This window comes from Bufo bufo, chromosome 8 (genome assembly GCF_905171765.1).
Source record: "Bufo bufo chromosome 8, aBufBuf1.1, whole genome shotgun sequence".
NCBI lineage: Eukaryota > Metazoa > Chordata > Amphibia > Anura > Bufonidae > Bufo > Bufo bufo.
Window position 1 is genome coordinate 176459077 of NC_053396.1, and position 9006 is coordinate 176468082.

General features: G+C 46.3%; 1 long non-coding RNA gene across 1 annotated transcript; it reads left to right on the forward strand.

The window, feature by feature from the left end:
- The first annotated feature begins 224 nt into the window (after positions 1 to 224).
- On the forward strand, positions 225 to 4688 carry LOC120977094. The gene is made up of 3 exons (XR_005773820.1): positions 225 to 234; positions 2878 to 2883; positions 4557 to 4688. It is a non-coding gene; the product is annotated as an uncharacterized LOC120977094 (long non-coding RNA).
- Positions 4689 to 9006: the final 4318 nt, after the last annotated feature.

A 9006-nucleotide genomic window follows, 5' to 3' on the forward strand; every position in this document is an offset into this window, starting at 1 on the left:
GGCACTGTTATGGGAATCTGTGGATGGCGCTGTTATGGGGGATCTGTGGATGGCGCTGTTATGGGGGATCTGTGGATGGCGCTGTTATGGGGGATCTGTGGATGGCGCTGTTATGGGGGATCTGTGGATGGCGCTGTTATGGGGGATCTGTGGATAGCGCTGTTATGGGGGATCTGTGGATGGCGCTGTTATGGGGGATCTGTGGATGGCGCTGTTATGGGGGATCTGTGGATGGTACTGCTATGGGGTGGGAGATCTGTGGATGGCATTGTTATGGGGCGGGGGATCTGTGGATGGCATTGTTATGGAGTGGGGGATCTGTGGATGGCATTGTTATGGAGTGGGGGATCTGTGGATGGCATTGTTATGGGGTGGGGGGATCTGTGGATGGCATTGTTATGGGGTGGGGGGGATCTGTGGATGGCATTGTTATGGGGTGGGGGATCTGTGGATGGAACTGTTATGGGGGGATCTGTGGATGACACTGCTATATGTCATCCTCAGATCCCCCTCCTAACAGTGTACTCCAAAATACACCGTCCCTCCGCTCACCGCAGTATTTATAAACATGAATCCTCATCCTGTAACTAACGCTGCACTCTTCCATGTTCCCATGTCCCCTGTATCCCCACAGCACTTACGAACAAGCTCCCATAGCAGGCAGAGCGTCTGGCAGCATTACGTCACTCACTGACGTTGCGCGCCTGCTCCGCCTGCTTCATTCATAAAGTGGGCGGAGCAGACGCTTAATGTCAGTGAGTGGCGTTACTGCTGCCGTCCGCTCTGCCTGCTATGGGAGCTTGTTCGTAAGTGCTGTGGGGATACAGGGGACATGGGAACATGGGAGAGCGCAGCGTTAGTTACAGGATGAGGATTCATGTTTATAAATACTGCGGTGAGCGGCGGGGCCGGTGTAAGAGTACAGTGACTGCACCGGGCCCCGCCCCTAGTTCCCGACTCCAGCCCCTCCTCTCTCCCGGCTCATACATCACAGTCCGCGATGCTGCAGCGTCGCAGACTGCGATGTAAAATGGAAGCATTTGCCCCATAAGACGCAGGGGCATTTTCCCCCCACTTTTGGGGGGGGAAAGTGCGTCTTATGGGGCGAAAAATACGGTAAGTTCTGGTTAATAGAAATGGAGGAAGTCATATTACACCCTGAAATAGCCAAACCATGGCATTTATCTGCCCATTTAAAGGGCATCTATCAGCAGATTTGTACCTATGACACTGGCTGACCTGTTGCATGTGCGCTTGGCAGCTGAAGGCATCTGTGTTAGCCCCATTTTTATATGTGCCTGCATTACTGGAAAAAAACAAGTCTCATATGCAAATGAGTCCCAAGGAGCAACAGGGGTGTTGCCGTTACTCTTAGAGGCTCTGATGTCTAAAACTGCCGCACACTCTCCACTCCAGGGCCAGGTGTTAATGATTTCACAGCCTGGTCCTGTCAAAGTGCAGAGGGCGCGGCAGTTGCAGAGAGAGTGGAGCCTCTAAGAGTAAAGGCAACGTCGCTGTTGCTCCTAGAGGCTCATTTGCATATAATAAAACATCATTTTTCTCAGCAATGCAATAGGTACAAATCTGCTGACAGATGTCCTTTAAATATCATTACAATTTCATATATATACAGTACAGACCAAAAGTTTGGACACACCTTCTCATTCAAAGAGTTTTCTTTATTTTCATGACTATGAAAATTGTAGATTCACACTGAAGGCATCAAAACTATGAATTAACACATGTGGAATTATATACATAACAAACAAGTGTGAAACAACTGAAAATATGTCATATTCTAGGTTCTTCAAAGTAGCCACCTTTTGCTTTGATTACTGCTTTGCACACTCTTGGCATTCTCTTGATGAGCTTCAAGAGGTAGTCCCCTGAAACGGTTTTCACTTCACAGGTGTGCCCTGTCAGGTTTAATAAGTGGGATTTCTTGCCTTATAAATGGGGTTGGGACCATCAGTGACATTGAGGAGAAGTCAGGTGGATACACAGCTGATAGTCCTACTGAATAGACTGTTAGAATTTGTATTATGGCAAGAAAAAAGCAGCTAAGTAAAGAGAAACGAGTGGCCATCATTACTTTAAGAAATGAAGGTCAGTCAGTCAGCCGAAAAATTGGGAAAACTTTGAAAGTAAGGGCTATTTGACCATGAAGGAGAGTGATGGGGTGCTGCGCCAGATGACCTGGCCTCCACAGTCACCGGACCTGAACCCAATCGAGATGGTTTGGGGTGAGCTGGACCGCAGAGTGAAGGCAAAAGGGCCAACAAGTGCTAAGCATCTCTGGGAACTCCTTCAAGACTGTAGGAAGACCATTTCAGGGGACTACCTCTTGAAGCTCATCAAGAGAATGCCAAGAGTGTGCAAAGCAGTAATCAAAGCAAAAGGTGGCTACTTTGAAGAACCTAGAATATGACATATTTTCAGTTGTTTCACACTTGTTTGTTATGTATATAATTCCACATGTGTTAATTCATAGTTTTGATGCCTTCATAGTCATGAAAATAAAGAAAACTCTTTAAATGAGAAGGTGTGTCCAAACTTTTGGTCTGTACTGTATATATATAATTTATTTATATAGTATGTGAATTCCGGCAGCACTCACTTTAGAGATTATCCGGTGCAAGCGTCTCGCCTTTGACAACAGGCTTGTATATTCATAGAAAATCAACACAGCACTCTTCTTGTAAAAAACGCAGTGTCTTTATTCACAGATGTGACACAAAATAGGCAACGTTTCAATCCCCTTCCGGGATCCTTCTCAAGCCAAGACTTTGCTTGAGAAGGATCCTAAAAGGGGATTGAAACGTTGCCTATTTTGTGTCACATGTGTGAATAAAGACACTGCGTTTTTTACAAGAAGAGTGCTGTGTTGATTTTCTATGAATATACAAGCCTGTTGTCAAAGGCGAGACGCTTGCACCGGATAATCTCTAAAGTGAGTGCTGCCGGAATTCACATACTATATACACTGCTCAAAAAAATAAAGGGAACACAAAAATAACACATCCTAGATCTGAGTTAATTAAATATTCTTCTGAAATACTTTGTTCTTTACATAGTTGAATGTGCTGACAACAAAATCACACAAAAATTAAAAATGTAAATCAAATTTTTAAACCCATGGAGGTCTGGATTTGGAGTCACACTCAAAATTAAAGTGGAAAAACACACTACAGGCTGATCCAACTTTGATGTAATGTCCTTAAAACAAGTCAAAATGAGGCTCAGTAATGGTGTGTGGCCTCCACGTGCCTATATGACCTCCCTACAACGCCTGTGCATGCTCCTGATGAGGTGGCGGACGGTCTCCTGAGGGATCTCCTCCCAGACCTGGACTAAAGCATCTGCCAACTCCTGGACAGTCTGTGGTGCAACGTGACGTTGGTGGATAGAGCGAGACATGATGTCCCAGATGTGCTCAATTGGATTCAGGTCTGGGGAACGGGCGGACCAGTCCATAGCATCAATGCCTTCGTCTTGCAGGAACTGCTGACACACTCCAGCCACATGAGGTCTAGCATTGTCTTGCATTAGGAGGAACCCAGGGCCAACCGCACCAGCATATGGTCTCACAAGGGGTCTGAGGATCTCATCTCGGTACCTAATGGCAGTCAGGCTACCTCTGGCGAGCACATGGAGGGCTGTGCGGCCCTCCAGAGAAATGCCACCCCACATCATTACTGACCCAATGCCAAACCGGTCATGCTGGAGGATGTTGCAGGCAGCAGAACGTTCTCCACGGCGTCTCCAGACTCTCACGTCTGTCACATGTGCTCAGTGTGAACCTGCTTTCATCTGTGAAGAGCACAGGGCGCCAGTGGCGAATTTGCCAATCTTGGTGTTCTCTTGCAAATGCCAAACGTCCTGCACGGTGTTGGGCTGTAAGCACAACCCCCACCTGTGGACGTCGGGCCCTCATATCACCCTCATGGAGTCTGTTTCTGACCGTTTGAGCAGACACATGCACATTTGTGGCCTGCTGGAGGTCATTTTGCAGGGCTCTGGCAGTGCTCCTCCTGTTCCTCCTTGCACAAAGGCGGAGGTAGCGGTCCTGCTGCTGGGTTGTTGCCCTCCTACGGCCTCCTCCACGTCTCCTGATGTACTGGCCTGTCTCCTGGTAGCGCCTCCATGCTCTGGACACTACGCTGACAGACACAGCAAACCTTCTTGCCACAGCTCGCATTGATGTGCCATCCTGGATAAGCTGCACTACCTGAGCCACTTGTGTGGGTTGTAGACTCCGTCTCATGCTACCACTAGAGTGAAAGCACCGCCAGCATTCAAAAGTGACCAAAACATCAGCCAGGAAGCATAGGAACTGAGAAGTGGTCTGTGGTTACCACCTGCAGAACCACTCCTTTATTGGGGGTGTCTTGCTAATTGCCTATAATTTCCACCTGTTGTCTATCCCATTTGCACAACAGCATGTGAAATTGATTGTCACTCAGTGTTGCTTCCTAAGTGGACAGTTTGATTTCACAGAAGTGTGATTGACTTGGAGTTACATTGTGTTGTTTAAGTGTTCCCTTTATTTTTTTGAGCAGTGTATATATAGATAGTCATCTAATGGCAGGGGGTAAATAGTGAAGCACATCACATACTCCATACTTTGTTAAATTTCTCCAGGCATCACCTTCCTTTATAAATTGTTCTATTAAAAGGGATAATCGAAATAAAGATTCCCATAAAAATATCCTCTTCGAATATCCCAAAGAGACCCACTTCAGGCAGAAAATGTATTGAAATTCCAATAATCTTAGAAAGAAGGTCTCTGATCTCATACAAACACCTAGGATACAAGCAGCAGGTGAGATCCGACCCATCTTACTTAATCTGAGTTTTGTTAGCATTGATTAACAATATAGAGGTGAATACATTGATTGTTGGTTGGCGGGGAAAAAAATAAAGATCTTTCCAAAACTTCATGAAATGTTTCATTTTATCTATTCAAAATAAGGGGAATGAGAAATGTTTGCCATAAGTAAATGGGAAAATAAGGTTGAACTTAAACCATGGGGGCCCTCAGATTTGAGGATGCCAATCAGAATGTATTGAGACACACAAGGTCTGGGGTTGGAGACAGGGCCGGTGCTATAATAAGGCAGACCAAGCGTGGTTTAAATTTCTTTTTAAATACCCCGTATTTTTCGCCCCTGGGTCTTATGGGGCGAATACTAATGAAGCGCTTCCATTTTGGAAGCGCTTCATTAGTACCGGAGGGCCGGGAAGCGATGAAGGATCTGTAGTTATCGCTTCCTGGTCCTCCGCTCGGCTGTCTGCTGTGCATGGCTGCGCACCATGTGACCTCACTGTGAGCAGCCTTTACAGCTGACAGCCGAGAACCAGGAAGAAGAGAGAGCGAGCGCTGGTGGTGAGGAGCGGCGGCGGCGTCCAGGAGCAGGAGAAGTAAGTTATTTTTTTATATTTTGTGCTGATTGCTGACATGGGGGGGCATGATGGTCGACATGGCGGGGCATGGCGGCTGACATGGGGGCATGGCGGCTGATATGGGGGCATGGTGGCCGACATGGGGGCATGGTGGCCGACATGGGGGCATGGTGGCCGACATGGGGGCATGGTGGCCGACATGGGGGCATGATGGCTGACATGGGGGCTGATCTGAGGCATTGGTGGACTGATCTGAGGTCTGATTAACATTGGGGGTCTGATTGCTGGTCTGAGCTGAGGTGCAATGGAAAATATTTTTTTCTTATTATCCTCCTCTAAATCCTAGGTGCGTCTTATGGGCCGGTGCGTCTTAGAGGGCGAAAAATACGGTCCTTAAACCAGCGATTGTCTGAACATAGAAACATAGAATGTGTCGGCAGATAAGAACCATTTGGCCCATCTAGTCTGCCCAATATACTAAATACTATGGATAGCCCCTGGCCCTATCTTATATAAAGGATGGCCTTATGCCTATCCCATGCATGCTTAAACTCCTTCACTGTATTTGCAGCTACCACTTCTGCAGGAAGGCTATTCCATGCATCCACTACTCTCTCAGTAAAGTAATACTTCCTGATATTACTTTTAAACCTTTGCCCCTCTAATTTAAAACTATGTCCTCTTGTAGCAGTTTTTCTTCTTTTAAATATTCTCTTCTCTTTTACCTTGTTGATTCCCTTTATGTATTTAGCAGTTTCTATCATATCCCCTCTGTCTCGTCTTTCTTCCAAGCTATACATGTTAAGGTCCTTTAATCTTTCCTGGTAAGTTTTATCCTGCAATCCATGTACCAGTTTAGTAGCTCTTCTCTGAACTCTCTCCAAAGTATCAATATCCTTCTGGAGATATGGTCTCCAGTACTGCGCACAATACTCCAAATGAGGTCTCACTAGTGCTCTGTAGAGCGGCATGAGCACCTCCCTCTTTCTACTGGTAATGCCTCTACCTATACACCCAAGCATTCTGCTAGCATTTCCTGCTGCTCTATGACATTGTCTGCCTACCTTTAAGTCTTCTGAAATAATGAATAATGAAGCAGAGAGAAGATACCAGGACCACACAGAGGAGAAGCCAGACAGTACCAGGGCCAGGTGAGCTGTGAGGGGGAAGGGGGGTCGCCAAAATTTAGCTTCGCTTGTGTTGGCAAAAATCCTTGCACCGGCCCTGGTTGGAGAACTGAGTAAGCAAAGCATGATGAAAGAAATTGTGATCTAGGGACATTATAACTCATTTGGACTTCAAAGGACATGAATACATTGTTAGTAAATGGATCCCCTACCACAAAGATGCCATATTGTTCCCACTGATGGGCGTCCGGTAACATATTCAACTCCGATAAGGAGTAATTGAGCCATAAAGGCATGTCATCAAAACAAAACCTGATCCCTCTTGCCCCAGGAAATTTGACTGCTCGGATTACACTACTTGTATCGAGAGGATGAGGAAAAATGGGAAGGATAAGAATGGGAGTGACGCAGGGGGGGGTATTACTTTTTTATTTTATTAGGCAACTCTGCCCCCCCCCCTTCCCCCCAATCCCTGACTGGACAATCCCTTTAAGGAGGCTGTCATTTAGGAATTAATATTTTAAAGTACGACATACATCATAAAAACAGCAGGGAAGCACTTAATGCAAAGCTATAAGGGGCCTAAGTGGAAGAACTGCACAGAAAAGGTATGCAGCCTCTCCATCATGGGGGCCACACCCTCACCTGCGAACTACTGTCCAGAAACATTTAATCTTTATGGGGACAAGCGATGGCAGTAGTGGTCGCTCGTCCCGATATAGTGGAGGCGATTGCAGTATGTACATGCAGCTCTCACCCCCTCTGGCAAGCAGGCGGATTATCAAGAAGGAACGGTTCCTCCTAGACAATTACCTGCTCAGATGGCATGTGCAAATACACCTCTAGGTCTCATGCACATGACCGAATGCCCTTTGCAGTCTAAAATCGTGGATCTGCAAAAATACGCAGCTTGGCCCTGTGCATGCCATTCCTGCAGAAATATCCTATTCCTTGTCTGCAAAATGGACAAGAATAGGGGCCGCGGAGTGGACATACGGATGCGGACAGTACACAGTTTGCTGTACGCATTTTTTTAAAGAAAAAATGCAGACCAGACCGAAAATATGGTCGTGTGCATGAGGCCTTAAGCAGAATAGTGTAACTTTTGTAATTGGTATTTGGGTAGATACAGTCAGCAAGCATAGTCCAATCTCCTGAAACTAGTGTTGTCCTGCCGACAAAAGCAACAAGAAGTAAGCAGTAAATCACTGGCTGATTGTTCACGGCTCCATATTCTGTGTATACCCAAGATAGATCATCTTGAGCCCTGCAAAGTATCATCACTACTGAGGAGATGAAAAGATGACAAGAAAAACTATAACCAAATCAGCGTTAAAGTTTTACTGACAAGACAATCAGTATTGGATCATAACAGGAGAGGAAGCATTAAGGACAGACAAGACTTCTCGACTTTTTTTAATACACTCCTGGTTTTGGCTTCAAAAACTGCATTAAAAAGCCAGAACGTGTGGCTGCCCCTTGCAGACGAGCGTGAGCAGTTTAGGTCCGGATGCGTTGCGGATGCATTCAGTGAAAAATGCGCGATTTCGCAAGTAAGTTCATTCAGTTTTGTCTGCGATCGCGTTCAGTTGTTCAGTTTTTATCGCGCGAGTTCAATGCAATTTAATGCGTTTTGCATGCGCGTGATCAAAAAACGGAATATTTACAAACAACATCTCTTAGCAACCATCAGTGAAAAACGCATCGCATCCGCACTTGCTTGCAGATGCGATGCGATTTTCACACAGCCCCATTCACTTCTATGGGTCCAGAGTTGCGTGAAAAATCGCAGAATATAGAATATGCTGCGATTTTCATGCAACGCTCAAGTGAAGAGTGAAAACCAACGTTCATGTACACAGACCCATTGAAATGAATGGGTCCGGATGCCGTGCGTTCGCATCACACATTGCACCCGCGTGGAATATTGGCTCGTGTATTAGGGTACGACCACATAACAAATTTGTGATCCGTTCAGGTCACGGCCAGCTGCGGTCAGGAAGTGCGTGGCCAATTAGGCTGCAGCAGCCTGATATTTAACTAATGAACACCGCACTGTATCGGCGGTCTGAAATCTCCATGGCCGGGCGGCACCTTTAGTTAAATATCAGGCAGCTGCAGCCTAATTTTCCGCACGTTCCCTGACAGCAGCTGGCCACGACCCAAACGGATCACGATTGCGCCGTGAGGTTGTGTGCAACCCATGGAGAACACAGAGAGCATACATCCATGATTCAGTAACGTGTCAAAGAGGCCTAGAGCCCCTATCACACGGTTAGTATTTTCACCAGTATTTGTAAGCCAAAACCAGGACTGGGTGCAAAACACAGAAGGGGCACAAATCTTTCCATTATCCTTTTTCTCTGTAGGTTCCACTTCTGGTTTTGCAGAAAAATTACCAAATACTGACCATGTGAAAGTGGCCTTAGGCATCCCGCACGCGGTCATCACCATTAGTGTTTTACGGTCCGCAAAT